This window comes from Dermacentor albipictus, chromosome 2 (assembly GCF_038994185.2).
Source record: "Dermacentor albipictus isolate Rhodes 1998 colony chromosome 2, USDA_Dalb.pri_finalv2, whole genome shotgun sequence".
Taxonomy (NCBI): domain Eukaryota; kingdom Metazoa; phylum Arthropoda; class Arachnida; order Ixodida; family Ixodidae; genus Dermacentor; species Dermacentor albipictus.
In genome coordinates this window covers 168,263,102-168,280,427 of record NC_091822.1, presented here as the reverse complement: position 1 = coordinate 168,280,427, position 17,326 = coordinate 168,263,102, and the positions used below count along the sequence as shown (strand labels likewise).

The 17,326-nt window shown below is 52.8% G+C and overlaps 1 protein-coding gene across 1 annotated transcript in view; it reads left to right on the top strand.

The window, feature by feature from the left end:
- LOC135910607 (uncharacterized) overlaps nucleotides 1–17,326 on the top strand; it is a 375,300-nt gene that overhangs the window by 125,593 nt on the left and 232,381 nt on the right. The window lies entirely within an intron of this gene.

Genomic DNA, 17,326 nt, shown 5'->3' with positions numbered 1-17,326 from the left:
TAAAGTGAACTGCATAGCGAATCTCTTTAGACTCAAATTTTATTATGCATAGGCACGTCGACACTGGGAATTTGACGACCGGAGACGTCACCTTCTGTGCGCTGCGCAGTCGGCTAAAACTTTCTGTTCTGATAATGGACGCTTGTCCAGTCTGTCTGCCACAAGGCACGCCACTGTCAGATGGCTATGCGACGCTACCTAAATGACGTCTCAGCACAAGATGTGTCGTTGCAATATTTAATTATTATCTTATAGAGACACGTTATCATATGGTAACGACATGACGATGCATCAAACGACTGAATCTCGATTGAGAAATCCTGGAGAGTACGACTTGGGATATACTACAGAAGGCTCCAGTTCAACAACTTGAACCTGCTGAAGAATAGCAAGATTAATGGCTCGCCGATGCGTAATCTGGATGCCCTTTGTTTACCACCCCCATCGCAAGAGCGTCCTTCGAGCTTCTTCGAGATAAGCGCGTTGAATATGCGCCATAGAAATCGCCGCTACGAGAGGCATAGAGTGACTCTTTCAGGCAGCCACGCCGCATGCATTTAGGCAACGATCGTTTTTCACTCGATGGCGCCATCTCTTCATCTCGAATGTGTCCTACGCGCGCGAGCCGCGCGTCGTCTCATCCGGATATTGCGCGGTGCCAAGGTCACGTGACCTCCGCAACGAGAAAGGATATCGATCAAGAAGAAAAGGAAGCAGGTGAAATTTCGTCGATGTAATCAAAATTATTCGACTGCTATATGCTTCTCTAAAGGAGAATTTAACTGCGCATTGTTTATTCTTTCGTACTATCTATGCTGTATCGAATAGCGAATGGCGCTGCAATGCAACGGGGGACCCGAGAGCGATGTGGCCCGAATTTTATTGCATTCTGTGCGGTATCGAGAAGCAGCAGTGAGCCTCTTAAGTGCAGCTATAGTCGTGTGGATTACGCGCTACCGTCTTCTGCGGGGAATAACGTACGACCAGACAGACGGTCGGCGCACAAATTCGCTACGGCAGTCTCAAATTAATGAAAACGGCGTCGACGCGTGAGCGAAAGAGAGAGAGAGAGAGAGAGAGAGAGAGAGAGAGAGAGAGAGAGGGGAAAGAGAAAGTATAGACACCATCCGTGCCCGCTATGTGAGAGGAGGAGGAAGAAGTTTTAGTGAAGGTCGTGCGATCTCTTCATGCGGGTCGTGTGACCTACGACACGCCGTACACGAAACGGTTCGACCTATCGATGAACGCGATTTGAGGCGCAATCGTATACGCTCGGAGATGGCAAGCGATCCTGTCGCCGACTGTTTCCGCGAACGTGGCGCGTGTCGAAGTCGCTGTGTTTACTGCTATGACGAATCTGCAGCAGTGGATGCGCAGTATCGATCATGTGCGAAACAAAGCAGGAGGAATAGACTGAACAACGCAAACGAGCAATTAACGCGGCAATTCTGCGGAAACCGCTATGTGGAGGAAGCTTCCCGAAAGAAAAAAAGAAAAGAAAAATGCCATCCACTTGAGAGTAGCACGAAGCTGTTCCATGTCATTTATTCCGTATTAGTCCCGAGAGAAAGTTTGCTTCCGCGATCTACAATTTGGAAGAGTACCGTAGGAAACCCACATGGAATTCTCAGAAAGAATCCTTCGCACTTGAGAAGAAAGATTGGTTCCAGTACGGAAGGCAGAAGCCGAGACCAACTTAGCAACGACGAAGTTTGGACTTAACGATAAAGAAAGCGTAACAGCTAGACTCTGGACAATGACAAAACCAGAAGAACGCTTTGTCTGCTCTTCGCTATTTGTACTTGTCCAAAATGGCACTGCAGTACTACATTTTGGACCGCGACCAACGCCTTTGAGAGGCAGTCGCTTTACCACGTCAACTAAACGGAAGGCCAAATCAAATGGGCAACTCGAAGCGCGGGAACAGCTATAGTGAATGCAGCAAATCACTTCTCCGGAAAGGCGCGCGGTGGATGAAGTTTCGTGAAACACGGCGCACCGCGAAGAGGTCTACAAGAGTGCGTCTCGAGCACAGCCTTAATGCACATAAACATGTGAGGGCGGAGCGGAAGTGTGGATGAGCGAGAAGTGTAGGCGAGTGCGGGGAGCGAAATCACCATCCGCGCAACATTTGACAACGTACAGCCAAGGAGGGCTCTGTAGGATGCGTGTGCGAACCCCATAGCGTGCACGCATCCCATTGTGGCGGATTGTCGTGTCTATTACGTCCTACCCCGCGCATGCGGAGATACGTCGTTGTGGGCTTATGGTGCGAAGCCCATCCGAGGTGCCTCATAAGCGCCTTCGAAAATGACTCAATTCAGCACGCAATTCACTATATACCTTGACGCTATAGCGGAAAACAGAAAATGAAAAAAAAAAGAAACAAGACGGGGGAAAGGGGAAGGGGGGGAGGTATTTTTAATGGATTTTCTGGAGGCGCTGAACACATTAAGGCTTGGACATCATACTTCGTGGGGCACGCGAGCTTTGTGATGGAGTAGTGCGGCGAAGACGACTTGCGCGTGCTGTTGGGAGAGCTACCAGTATATATTAAAATCGCGGTCTTCCACTGTATAGTGTATGCCGAGGATGATATAACCGAGAGCCTTCTATTCTCGGCTTTTGGGCGTCTGCACTTAAGTGCTAGCATCTCTAGCATCTCTAGCGCGTGCTAGCATCTCTGACGACGACGCACTCTCACGCTTCTCACTCATTCGTTTGTTTTGTTCGTTTTGCGTTTGTTTGTTTGCTTCCCTTCAACATACTTCCCTGTGTTTCATTAAGTTTAGCTTTGTTTTATAGGCTTGGATTTAAAAATAAATCCCATAATCGAGTAGCAACAATCAAGGAAGAAAGTAAGGGCTTTCAACCTATCTACGTGGTCACCCAGTTAACCATACTGATATAAATTATCATCCTTTTTTTTTCTTTTTGAGGTTCGGTGTTCACAGACAGTATTCAGGAGACCCAGTATTCGCGCCCGCTCCGCATTCGCATTGAAGACAACGAGAGAGAGAGAGAAAGAGATTACCCGTCCTCTCCTACTTGTATCGCACGTCGCGAACCTGAACCGCGTGTCCCCTGCCGCACCCACGGCGACCACCCACCGGCACCGAAACATTCGTCTTCATGCCCTGCCAACCGTTTTCGCGACAAAGCAGCAGGTCGACCTGGATACAGGGCGCCATGGGGTGCCTTGTCCACTTCGCCTTCTCGATGTCATTCGAACGAGGCTAATCGCTTCGTCAAAAGGTACCCCGCGCAACAGCAGCAGCCAGGGTCGCCACTGTAACCCACGCCTCCTTGCATGCGCGCGCATAACTTTACGTCGAAATCCTTTCGCTGCCACTGCTCCCACGTATTCCAGCTCATTTTGCCGTGCCTCCCCTCTCAGTGTAATTCGGTGCAGCAACGCAGAAGGGGAGCTGGCTCTCTTGACCGCTGTTTCCTGAAGAAGGCACCTAGAGCACTTGCGTCTTCTGTCTGCTTCGGGCGGCGTCCTCTTTGAGGAACGTGCCGTTTTTTCTTAATTATTAGTAGTATTAGATATTGTACTGCCATGTCTGAAATCATATTGACAGAAAGGGCCAGGTATTCGCTGATTAGGCATCTAAAACCAATGGCCATTTTTTGCCGGTGTGGAGACCCGAGCTGCCCGCACGTACGTAAGTGCGTCTTCGAGTGTGGGTGGTAGAGCACGGATTTGTACAGCCCAACAACATTCGGCATCGTTCTGTCTCGATGTCGTGTCTAGCGGCGAGACAGGGTGTGTTGGGCATGTGCTTTGCAGACGCTGCAACGGAAGCGGTGAGCCAGCGAATAATGACGCAAAGAGGTCTTGGGAAAGGTCGGGCAGCTGTAAGAATAGCCGAACGCGTTCTCTCTGTAGTCCATGGTAATCTTACCCCGCAGTGATGTCAATCCCCCCCCCCCCCCCTTCCAAAAAAAAAATATTATTTAGGACCAGTTTTGTGCAGCTATCGCACGGACATCGGAGACGTCATACTAGGCACTGGCGTGTCTTGCATTCTGTCTGCGATTTCCTTCGCTCTTTGATAATTGACGCATGGAAACTGAATAACTAGTTTAGGTTTACGCTTTCGCTTTCTTTACTGCTGCATTGAACCATACAGTCATCGGCGAGGCACCACCGAAAAGCTTAATCGTGTCCTTCCAGTAAAAACAAAAAAAAAGAAAAGAAAAGAATGCGTGCCAGTTATGAGTTCACTGTTAACTGCCACATTTAAGTATGCCGCTCACACATCCCGCGTCACTCACAAGGGGAGAGACAACCGTTCAGCCTACAAAACCAATAACAGTCTTTGATTACACGAACTCATCCACATCATGGCGCGATTAATTCTGTCCTGTCCACTTCATCTTTCATCAGTACACGTACACATATAAGCTCGGCGTACACCACCTCAAGGCACCAACTTCTGTTTACTCTTATTACAGTTCTCTCCTTTTCAAGATGGCTCGTCAATAAGCTGAAACTAAGGCGGTCTCTCGCATGTTGCGGCCTTCCCTTTGCGTCCGGGTCGCAAGAGAACTACGCTCCAACGGCGCGCAGTGCGGCGCGCAGCCACTGCGGTGGGCAAAGCAGCCATGCGGCCGAGCCCACTTCCACGCCAGCCCTCTGTACAGGGTTGTGTATACGCCGTCGTCTTGCACGGTGCGTATAACCCGTGCAAGACAACGCCGGCGTGCTCGGGCTGCACCCACGAGCGCCGTACAGTGCAAGAGAACGTGTTTGCGAGGCGGCAGCACGTCATACGCAATCAGCCTAGCTTGACGTTCGGGAGAAATGGATTGGCCCCCGCCAGTCTGTACAGGCCTATACCTTTCGCCCGTTTCGCAGCCAGCTCGGTTCTCCCTCGCTATCGCTTTTTTTGTTCCTTTCTCGCCGCTGTTGTTGGGTCCGGGGCCACTGGTGTTTCGCCCGCCGCGGCGAAAGGAAACGATTTTCGGGTCAGCCCGTGCCGTACAACGCGCACACGTGACCTCTCCTCGTCACCGGCCATTGTTCTCTTCGCGCGTGCGCGGAGCGTCGTGGCGAAGCTAAAGCTAATGTAACACAGGGAAAGAGAGAGAGAGAGAGAGAGAGTGTGTGTGTGTGTGTGTGGGCCATGGCGGGGGGGGGGGAAGGGGCATATCTAACGAGCGTGCCCATCATTACGAAACTATACCACGGCACGAAATCGACAAAAAAAAAGCGATGAAAGAGAGAAAGAAAACGAGCTCATGAAAAGAAAAAGAAAACAAATAAGCAAACTGAGAAAGGCGCTCAAGCGCTAATGAAGTGCCACCATCGCATTCGCCGTCTCTATAGGATAAGGAAGACGTGACGACGATGACGTCACAATGGCTCGTCGCACGGCAATCGAACCCATAGTGGGCACCCGACGGAGAGAGAGCGTAAACTTTAATTTCAAATCAGCAAGATTTGAGTCCGGCGTCTTTTAGTGGGTCTGGGCACCCGCCGCGGACGCGGTTCCGAGACCTTGTCTCGAAGCGGCTTCCTCGGCTCGCTGGACGGCCCAGAGTTGTTCTGTCAGGTCAGAGCTGAGCAGTGCGGTCATCCAGCGTGACTGGAGGCTGGCGGTGGAAGAGACGGAGGGGTCGGCACTGCCCGACTTGTTTGTTAGGTCCCGACACTCCCATAGCATGTGATTTAGTGTGGCAACCTCGCCACACGATGTGCATCTGTTTGTAGTGTACATGTCTGGATACATGGCGTGCATGAGTCTGGGGTTTCTGTAAGAGTCTGTTTGTAATTGTCTGAAGTGTACTGCTTGCGTCCTGTCTAACATAGCGTGAGGGAATGGGTATATGCGTCTTTGTAATTGGTAGTGTGCCGTGATGTCGTGAAAAGTGGTCATACGATCCTCCCATGCCCAGACGTTTGCAGTACCCCGCGGGGGCTCTTCCTCCGATGCTGCTCGGTGAGTCAGGCCTCGAGCAACGCCGTGAGCCGCTTCGTTGGGGGTGCTCATTCCAGTGTGTGCCGGGATCCACAGCAAATGCCTTCGGGTATCAATGTCGGCCTCTCCCTGGTGTATGGGATATCGCTGGAGTATCTGATAAGCCTCTTGCGAGATGCGCCCATTTGCAAAATTGCGAATTGCCGTTTGCGAGTCACAGATCACGTATGTAGCTTTGGTTTGTGTGAGGGCCAGTGCTATGGCCGCTTCCTCTGCCGCTTCGGCATGTGCCGTGTTCACGGTGACGCTCGTGAGGTGGTTGCCTCGGTGGCTAGTAACTGCTGCCACGAAACTCTTCCTGTTTCGATAGCGGGCTGCGTCGGTGAAGACCGCATCCTTGTCGTTAGAGAAACTTTTGTTCATTTGTTGTGCCCTGGCTTTACGCCTCCCCGTGTGGTGTTGGGGGTGCATGTTGCGAGGCAATGGGGGTACGTATAGTTGCTCGCGTATGGGTCTTGGTATGTCTACTTTGACGCCGTGTTGCGAGTGGTATGTGATGCCGAGATTTTCAAGCACGTGTCTGCCCGGGCGGGTCTTGGATAGGCGTTCAAGTTGGGACACTTGTTGCGCCTCCACGAGTTCTTCGAGCGTATTGTGTAGGCCTAGTTCTAAGAGCTTGGTGGTGCTGACTCCAGGCGCAAGTCCCAACGCACATTTGTACGCCTTGCGTATGAGCGCGTTGAGCTTGTTTTTTTCCGCAACCGTCCAGTTGTGAAACGCTGCCGTGTACCTTATCTGGGAAATGACGAAGGCTTGGATGAGTCGGATGACGCTGCCTTCGCGCATGCCCGCGTGTTTGTTGGTGATGCGTCGAATGAGCTGCATCGTGCTGGTGGCCTTTGCCGTTATCTTGCGAAGTGCTTCGCCATTGCCACCCTTATGCTCTATCATCATTCCTAGTACCCGGATTTTCTCTACTATCGTGATGGGTAGGCCATTTGATGCCGTTAATTGGATCTTTTGCTTTTCCTGGGGGGTGTAGCATTTAGGTGGGCGCCCCTTTCTGACTGGTCTATACAGCAGCAGTTCGGATTTTTCGGCCGAGCAGGCGAGTCCCGTGCCCACGAGGTAGTTTTCTACGCATTGGATGGCCTGTTGTAAACGTTGCTCGATCGCTCCGTCGCTGCCCGTTGTCGTCCAGATCGTAATATCATCCGCGTATAGCGTGTGATGCAGTCCTTCGATTTGAAACAGTTGGTCGGGCAACCCCAGCAGGACGAGGTTGAAGAGCATTGGCGAGATCACCGAGCCTTGCGGGGTGCCCGAGCTGCCGATGTTGATTTGCTCTGACTGTAGTTGCCCCACTCGCATGCGAGCGGTTCTTCCCGTGAGGAAGTCTCGGACGTAGTTGTACGTGCGCAGGCCGAGATTTAGATTGTCTATTTGTCGCAATATGGCATCGTGGCGAACGTTATCGAAGGCCCTCTTCAGGTCCAGCCCGAGGATGGCTTTCGTCGAACGCCCCGGATTGTCTATGATTTGGTGTTTTAGTTGCAGAAGGGCGTCTTGCGTGGAGAGATGTCTTCTGAACCCAATCATGGTGTGTGGAAATAAGTCGTTGTCCTCGAGGTAATCCGTGAGTCTATTGAGAAACGCGTGCTCCATTAACTTGCCCACGCAGGACGTGAGGGAGATGGGGCGCAGGTTTTCCAGCTGTAATTTCTTTCCGGGTTTCGGTATCAGTGTGATATTTGCTTCTTTCCATTGTCGGGGTAGCTTGCCGTGCGCCCAGCACTCGTTAATGTATTTTGTTAGTTTCTCGATCGATCCGTAATCGAGATTGCGTAGTGCCCGATTGGGTATTCGATCGGGGCCAGGGGCCGACTTGGTGTTCAGCTTTACGAGGGCCGCCCGGATTTCGGCTACGGAGAATTCCTCGTCTAGGGTGGCGTTGCTTTCTCCTGAGTAGTCTGGATATATTTCCGGTGGCGTTTGGGATATGTAAAGGCGTTCCGTATCCCGTAGGAATTGTTCTTCCGTTCCCCCGTAAGCGTGTATGATTTTGTATATGCCTTGCATGTGTGTGGTCTTGGTGTTGGCGGGATCGATCAGGTACCGCAGTATCTGCCACGTGCGACGCGTGGTGAGTTGACCATCCATCTCCGCGCATTTCTCTTCCCATTGTTGATGTTGCAGGTTAAGCGCGTGCTGTTCTATTTCTTTGTTGAGCTGTGCTATCCGTTTACGCAGTCTCCTATTGTGTCTCTGTTGTTTCCATCGGTGCTGCAGGTTAGTTTTGGCTTCCCACATGTGCAGCAACCGGGAGTCTATTGTCTCGAGCCCAGCTGTCGACGGGATCGTTTGCGTCATGCGCTCGATATCCCACCGCAGTTGGTCGGTCCACTGTTCTATATCTGTGATGTCTTCCATCTGTTGCTCATCACGATGTTTGCGTAGCCGATTCCAGTTGGTGATCTTCATTTGACGACCGGCATTGTGTTCCTGCGGACCGCCTTCTGCTTCTATGGAAATAATGTAGTGATCGCTCCCCAAGTCTTGCATGGTGTTTGTCCAAGTGACTTTGCGTGTGTTGCGCGTGAAAGTAAGGTCCGGCGTCGTGTCAGTGCTTACGCTGTTGCCCTGCCTTGTTGGTGCCGCGGGGTCGGTGACCAGCTCGAGTCCGGCGTATTGCGCTGTTGCCCATAGATGGGTGCCTTTGGGGTGATCGTGCTTGTAACCCCACGCCGTGTGCGCTGCGTTAAAGTCCCCCCCAATGAACAGCTGTTGCCCCTTGGCGATGTCGATTGCCCGTTTGAAGAGGACATGGAAGCGGTGCTGGCGGCATCTGGGACTGCTGTAGACGTTGAGTACGAAGATGCTATTGCGGGTCTTGCGTGGTGGAATTAATTCTACGAGAACGTTTTCGATGTCTCTGATTTTGGTATCGTGTTCGATAACTGTGTGCGCTCGCTTGACCAGTGTGGTGACGTTTGGTTTCTCCGCCTTGCCTGTTATAGACTGGTACCCCGCGAGTTTGGCGGGACCATTCGTTTCCTGCAGTATGATGACGTCTGGGCGTTCGGGGATCGTTTTCAGGTATTGTTGTAAGTGCGCTCGTTTGTTTTGGTAACTTCTGCAGTTCCACTGCCATATCGTGTGTTTTTGTTTCGATGAGTGTCGGGCCATGCTTATATCTTGTTACATGTGTTGCGCCGCTTCCCTATGCGACGGTACGATCGTGCTGTTTGCGGCTTCTAATCTCGACAGTCTGAGGTGAACACTCTCCAGGCTCCGCTGGATGGTACGCGTGATGGACGCGATGATAGTTTCCTCGAGATTGCTGAAGCGAGCCTCGAGTGCATCTATTCGCGCGTCGCGTATCGCTGCGCGCGTGCGTTTGGGTCGTGTTGCCTCTGTAAGGGTGGGAGTGGGTCTTCGTTTGGTATCGGGGAACTCGACCTCGTCGTCCTCTATGGGTTCCTCTTCTGTTCCCTGCGTGGCCTGAGTGGTCTGTGAGGGAGCTGGCCTGCGTTTAGTGTCGGGGTATACGACTTCGTCGTCGTCTATTGGTTGTTCTTGAGTCTCATGCATGGCCTCTGTATCGGTACCGCTCTTCACGGCATGCTGGAGTTGTTGTATGAGGTCGTCTTTTTCGCGAATCTGTGTCTGCATGTGTTCTATTTGCTTCTGAAGCGCTTGTATCGCCTGTGTTAATTTAGTTACCTCCGTCTCTGTTTTAGCGGGTGCTTTGTCGCCAGCCTTCGTGGTTGGTGCTCGTTTTCCCGTGACCGCATCTGCCCAGCTCACCTTCTCGGTGGTTTCGGTGTCTCTTGTTGAGGTCCTTCTGGGGGTGCGGCTGCGAGACCGGCGTTGCTGCTGCTGCTGCCGTGGGTTTGGGGTGCGGCTCCGGGACCGGGAGCGGCCTCGGCTGCGGGTCCTGGATCTCGAGCGTGGCTTGCCGGCGGGGCTGGTGGCTTTGGCGGCCGCCTCCGCTTCCTCGTTGGCCCTGTGTCGTTCCCATTGCCTCTTTGTCACGACGTAGGGGGTCTTGTACCTTGCGCGGCAGTTGCGATCCGCTGTCATGTGTGTTCCCCCGCACAGCTTGCAACGTGGGGAGCACTGGTGGTCGGGGCCTGGGTTGAGGGCGTCACAACCACGGCACACTTTGTCCTGAGGATTGGGGCACACGTCCATGCGGTGACCGAGTCTCCCGCAGCAGTGACACATGACACGGAGTGTGTTCGTTTTTCCTGCAGCTTATTCTGCAGAGGAAAAAAGAAGGTTAAAAACAATATAGGGTTTTCTGTGCGAAAACCGCTTTCTGAGTATGAGGCTCGCCGTAGTGGTGGACTCCGGAAATTTCGACCACCTGGGGTTCCTAAACGAAACAACAACGTTATGATCACAAATGCTATGCCGGTGTGCTTCCACCGGCAGACGTCACATATTTGCAGGAGCATACTGTATATGGACCATCAACAGGTGTCAGCGTGATAATTTCTTCGCGGCTATTCCTGACGCGGTCTTCTTTTCGGGTCGCCATGAGAGCGATCGAGACCCACCCCGGTGGCTCCCGGTCGGCGCGGGGGGGAGCTGCCGCCCTTGGCCGGCGCCCCGGTGTCGTCCTTGCGGCGTAGGGCGCGATCGGCGCGTGTCCGGCGCGGCGGAAGCCGGCCTTGGCCGTCCCCCCCTACGCGCGGCCGACGCGCCGCCCGTCCTTGCGCCCACGTCACACGCGCACGCACGTTTTAACCGCACAGCTGCGCGCGCGTCGCCTCTGCAGGCTTGCTCGCTTCCTCACTTTTTTGATCGTAGCGGCTTTCCATTTTATTTTTATGCGAAGCATATTACGAGAGCTCAACCCAGCTCCTCAGGCGCGGCGGTGTCGCCATGAAATCACGTGACACCGTGACGTCACGACAGAGGAGAAGTGGCTTTGGCTCAACTCTTGCAAGACGGGCTGGGTGGGAATCGAACCAGGGTCTCCGGAGTGTGGGACGGAGACGCTACCACTGAGCCACGAGTACGATGCTTCAAAGCGGTAGAAAAGCGCCTCTAGTGAATGCGGTGTTGCCTTAGAAACGAGCTGTTTCTAAGGCGTGCGTCTCTTGCTCAGGCGCACATTTCGTTGCCGCGCCGAACGCTGCTTTGCTCGACGCTCACCGCGTCCAATGCGGGGCGCGTAGTCGCTGCCCTGTAGCCCATTGTCTTACACCCCTTGGCGGGTCGACGGGAACGCTGTCGCGTTCCACTCTTGAAGGCGAAGAAGTAATGCATGAGTTGTTTCTTCGTCTAGCCGAAACAAATATATCCAAGCAACAGCAGTTCACCAGGCTAAACAGTGGTTCAACAACTAAAATAAAGGCTAGTATGCTTCGCATCCTGGGCTTAACCTTACCTAAGCCACAGCCATTTTTTTTTCTTTCTTTTCCTTTCATGCATGTCTCGTTTTACTCAACTATGTTTCTCTCCTTTCTTTCTTTCTTTCTTTCTTTCTTTCTTTCTTTCTTTCTTTCTTTCTTTCTTTCTTTCTTTCTTTCTTTCTTTCTTTCTTTCGTTCTTTCTTTCCTTCTTTCGTTCTTTCTTTTTGTTTTTCCCGCTGTGCCTCCCACCTCGCCATCCGCTGGCTCCGAGGTGCGGCCGATTAGTGTGGGACGGCTTTAATCAGATCGCCGATGACGACGTTCTATACGAAGAAGTGGAGGAAAAGCTTTCCGGAAAACAACAAGAGGGGGCGATCGTCGACAATTAAGACGCTGCCGAGGCGTTGCGCGACAAAGGCAGCAAGCATTTCTCAACGCGTAGCCGCGGCAATCGAGGGAAGCTCTGTACGGACGAGTCGGTGGCTGGCGTTACGAAGATCTCACAGCCGTTGCTGCATTTCCAAAGTCCCCTCGCTGGGAGTTACGCACCATGCCGGTTAACGTACAGAAGCGCACCGGCTATCATAGCGGAGGTTGGCCGTTTATTGGCTGCGTTCCTCTCTTCTCCCTTTGTTTTCTCACTTCTTCAGCTTGACCGTTTGTCTGTCCCGATTTGAGGCAATTTACTCTTCTAATCAACCGAAGTAGCTTTGAAAAACCAGCGGCTTCGTTTAGTATGAGGATTGCGGTAAAGAGGAAGGGGTGGGGAGGGCGCCTAATAGCCGCATTTCGCTCCCTCTGATCGCAACACCGATCCAACCGCGGCGAGACAAGTATACTCACATAAGAACCGACAAATGCAAAACATCAAATGCTGCGTAAGTCAACTGAAACCAACGAGAAGATGTCAGTAACCACTAAAGAAGGCAAGAAAGTTAGTTCCCGAACTATTTCCAGCCTCTGAAGTCAATTTCGGGACCTTCACTGCAGCTGCACGGAACAGCAGATCGAGCACTGCGTCGCAGCGGAGCAGCTGCAATGCAGGGGAGGCGCCGCTGAGTAACGCGTCTGGGTCTTCGTAGCCGACCCATTGCACTCGATTAAAGATTGGGGCGGAGGAAAAAAATAGAAAGAAAGAACACCACCACCGAGTCTCGCAGCGTGCGATGCGAAAAGGGCGCGAATCCTTTAATGGATGCGCTTTGGCACGCACTCGTATTCGCTTCTCATCGGACGGGCATCCCCTTGGCGAGCAGCCACCGACTCCGCTGTCTTCGCTGTTCGATTGAGAACCAGACGCGGGCTCCCCCCCTTCAACCAATGAACCGGTTCTCTGCGGCCGAGTCTCCTTGTCGGGATAGGAGGCAAGCGATGCTAAACTTGCGGCCTGCAAAGTGGACATCTGGTCGACTTTCTATCGCGTAACGTCACGCGAGACATGCCGCGCCGTTTCTTTAGCGATGTCGAAGGGGGCGCCGGCTGAGAAGATGCGAGGTGTGTGCTCTCTTCGACGAGTACTCATCTGATAAGAACGTGGGATGTATTTGCGAATCCCGCCGTAACCGTTTGTGCTATGACACTATTTCGTGTAATGCCCTATCGCAGTTTATGCGGAGTGTGCTGTTTTCTTTTTTCTATCTTTCTGTGTGCTGGGTGTATTCTGTGTCGCTCGTCATAGGGTTCACGTCGCAACGTCCATCGGGATTTCATTCGTACAACAATTTACACTCGAAGAGAGGGTAGCCGACATATCTGTTGCCAACGTTTCCGATATCGTAATAAACAAATAAAATAGAATATGCGTCTGCACAATGAGAAGTTCATTATTAAAGGTCGTAAAAAGAGCTCTCGGGGTGCAGACACGACGGGCATTCCGAGACAGGATGGGTGTACGGAGAATCACGGTTACTGATTAATGGTTGTAAACCAAACACAGCGGTCTCGCACGAGGAGCGCACTCTGCTGCCAACACTGTTGAACAGGCACTCAAAGCACGGGGACACATTTGAAGGCAAACGTCGCGCGACTACCCGCAGTGTCTTGAGATCATTGGCAAAGGGTCCGCACTACAGGCGCGTCCACCCAGCTTTCAACCTGCGAACCAAAACGCGCGCAATTATTCGTGGCGTACGACGATCGTCATTCCGCGGTATAGTCACCGTAATACGACTGCGCTCGCGCCTGCAGATTCAGCAGGCAGGTAGCGAAGAAAGCTTGTTTGGCCAGCGAAAGCTTTGTGCTGCCCTGTCTTCATCTTGAAGGCATACGAGCGTGAGGTTTGCGGTACCGTCGCGGTCGTGGAGGAATGCCGTCACGCGCGTTGAGCCGGGAAGGACGGCGCGGACACGAGCGGCACGCGCTGCCTGCACCTTCACGACTCACCCCGTCTGCGCGCTCTCCCAGTGGGGGCGGGGGTGGCAGGTCCCTCCCTCCCTACGTGGGGAAGCCGCTTGGCCCAGCAGCTGCCGCTTCCGCATAGTATAGCATATGGCGCGCACGACCGGAGGCTCAATTATGACGAGTCTCAACGAAACGCACGACGACGCTGCTGGTAAGCAGTGTTGCGCAGTCAGTGGCTGTTGTGACCACTCGTACGAGTGGTTTGAACATGATTCGCCTTACGCACGCGGCACACTTCTCATCAGAGCATCTGTGCTACGCAGTGAAACGCGCACGCCCTCCCGGTGCTGCTTTAGTTTCGCGGTTCAATTCTAAGACAACTCCCTCGGTTCTCTTCATAGTCGCGGCGAGGTTTCCTTTTTTTTTGTGTGTGTGTGGAAGAAGCTTCATGTGTATATGGGTGATTTCTGGAATCGGGCCCAGCAGAAGCCATCAACAGGGATGGTAATGAGTTAGCACGTGTCCGGCCAGTAGACCCAAGCTTCGCTTTCTTTCTTTTTCTTATGAATGAGTGTACGAATCTGTGTCACGATGACCAAGAACAGAAGTCAAGGGCGCGCGTACGACAGCAAAAAACAGGTTTTATACCACAGCAGCGAATCGTCGCGGCCGTTGTCTTCACCATCCACCGTCCCGGTGTAGCCTCCTAACACTTCTCATCCTCAGACTTGAGCTGGCACTTAGGAACTAGCGAGAAACAGTCGAGACCAGGCACCGCCAGCAAACAAATTACTCTCGCACGCTTCTCGAAGGCGGCGCTCTTAACAAAACAGCCTTTAGTTCCAAAGACGCTAATTGAATAAAGGTTCCACCACCAAGCTTGTTTGAGCCGGGGTCAGCTGGCAGGAACACAAAGCTAGCTCACCTGCCTGTGCACACGGCGCCAGTTAGCTTCAGCCAGCTGTATCAATTAACGACGTAGACCGACACGCACCTCGTGCATCAAAGCGCAACAATCGGTCGCCTCGATAGGCCGCGCGCTCATTAGCATATAAGCGCAGTCGGAAACAACGAACAACGCCGAAGGGCGTGCCAACGTCAGACACCTCACGAAACCTTGCCGATTCGCTCCCCAATCACTCGGCCCTCGGAAAAGGCTAATACCGGCCGCCTTTCTCAAAGGAGGTCTCGGTCAGCAAACGCACGAGCCCGGTGTGAATGCGTATGTACACACGGGGTGTGCGCGTCTCTCGTGCGCTTTGTGACCGAGACCCCCTTCGCGAAAGGAGGAGGTGCCATGTACGTATAGACGCATGCAAAAACGCACGCGATACGCCTTGTATACGCTACGCGGACACCCCGCACGAATGTGCATAACCTAACCTAAACATCGTGTCCACGTCAGCGAACTCACGAGTCGCATGCCACGTGTGCGTCGTATGTATCTACGGGGTGTGCGCGCCAGCATGTCGTGCACTTTGTGGCCGAGACCCCTTTGGAGAACGAAAAGCTGTGTAATGCACAGACATATATACATGTGACACGAGCTGCACGCAGACAACCCCGGAGGATGCGCATTATAACCTAACCTAAACAACGTGTCCGCTTACTACACAGAATTAACCCGTGACGACGCTTGTAAACCCGCCAGATGGTCGCGCCATTTTCGTGTTTTGACCGGTATAAACCTCTTTCCGCTTGTGCTATTGTTGCAGTCACGCCGCTTCCCCTACACCAATGAGCACTTCGTAGCAACAGTCACTGCGTTGTTCCATGGTGAGAACGAAAATCACACGAGACTCCCTCCCCTTAACGCCGTCGCGTGAGGACACTGGACATTTTGGAGAGATGTGGTGTTTCGGCTTTTTCTCAGCCAAATGCAACACATATCCCTAGTGTTAATGGTGTGAGCCGTGTGTGGATGGAATAGGAGGCCGACGTGGAGAGGATGGCGCGCAGCCTCTTTCGCCCTGGTTTGAATACGTCCTCGTCACTGTAGTGTTTCCTTGTGTATACCAAGTCTAATCACACCATCACACCCTGTACTGCTTTTGATTAGTGACGTCCGGGTGACGTCATTATTTATATGTAATGTTTTTTGCGTGCGGATGATTGCGCTACTCACTGCCACCATGTAACACGGGGGCTAAGGGCACCTCAAGCTGCCTCATTGCAGCTTTTATCTTAGCCCTCGTCACTGTATTTTAGCAATGGAAACAAATAAAGAAAAGAAAAGAAAGAAAACCGATTGCCGGCAGGTTTTGCATGACTATAGGGCCGTCTGCAGCGGGCAATTCTCCTCCTCCTCCTCCTCCTCCTCCTCCTCCTCCTCCTCCTCCTCCAACGTGAGCAAAGCAATAATTCGGGCTATAGTTAGTCTCTTGTAGCGCTGAAATTACAAGGGCAGACGTCATGTATTCTCGCATGTTATGTCTGCCCTCGCCGCTTTACTATATAGCGCTATACTAAGAGGTCGAATTCACGAAGCGTTTCGTTCATGAGCGTCGTTTGCCGCTGGCCGGCCGCCTTCGTTGACGATATCTCCAACATCACGATCGGCCGATATCTGCTGTTGCGAACAATCTTAGCGTAAGAGCATTCTCGTCAGTACGGGTCCAGGGGCCGTATTCACAAACCAGTTGGTTCGTAACTCTTCTTTGTCATTGGCTGGCTGCCTTCGCTAATAATACGTCCAGCCTCTGGATTGGCTGGAATTTGTTCTTACGAAAAAATTACAGCGTAAGAAGTTGTTGAATACGGGCCCACATTGCTCGAACGTGTGGCGCTTCCGCCGTTAGCTCCTAGGAACATTGGCTCCGGCGCTGCAGGCGTTTCGCAAACACGCGGCGTGTCCTGCGGCAAGACTTTCTCTGCCCTCTTCCAGCTGGTATATACCGCGTGTGTGTTTTATGGTATACATGCGCATGCGCCCGCCTGTGTATACATACGTACGCGTGTACGCGCACACACACACACACACGACGCGTCTTCGTGAAGGTCGCGGCCGGCTTCTGCATGGGGGTGAGTGGGCGTCCCAGAAGGCGGCAAATCGCGCGCACTCCGCACAACATGCGTGCGGGCGCAGCCGCACCGTGACTTCCGAGTTGTACACGCTTCGAGTTAGGAGCGAAGGGAGGGCTGGTTGTAGCAGACGTCGTACGTCTGTTCCCAAACAGACGCACGCCTGCAGACGGCGTTCGTCTGTTACGCGCGGCGTACGTGAAGGTACTACGTGCGTGTGTCTTGTATGTCTACACTGTATGCGCAAGTGCGGCCTTGGCATACGGGAAGGACGCGAGCGCGCCCGCCGGGAGAAAGCCTGTCTTCTTTTATTTATTTATCTTCGTCATTGCGCTAATTAGGGGGTAATTATGCATACGGCGAGCGCCGTTGTGCTTCAGGGAAAAGCAGATGCAATTTTTTTTTGTGTGTGTGCCTGGTCTCTTCCTACATGTAGCAATGTTTGCGCATTTCACCGTGCTTCGTGCACCGTGGGCGCACCGTAGCTAAGTGGGTGAGATTGAGTGTTAGTTGGTCAGTGTCGATTGTCAGTCAGTGGAACCAATGCGCCCACAAGGCCCGGCTAGAGCCTTCTTCGAATGGGGCCGCAAAGTGGGAGTTGCGTCTGGGCGACTAACTTAAGCTGACTGTGCGGCAAGTTGGGAGGCCTATGGCGCTGCTTGAGTTTGCGAACGT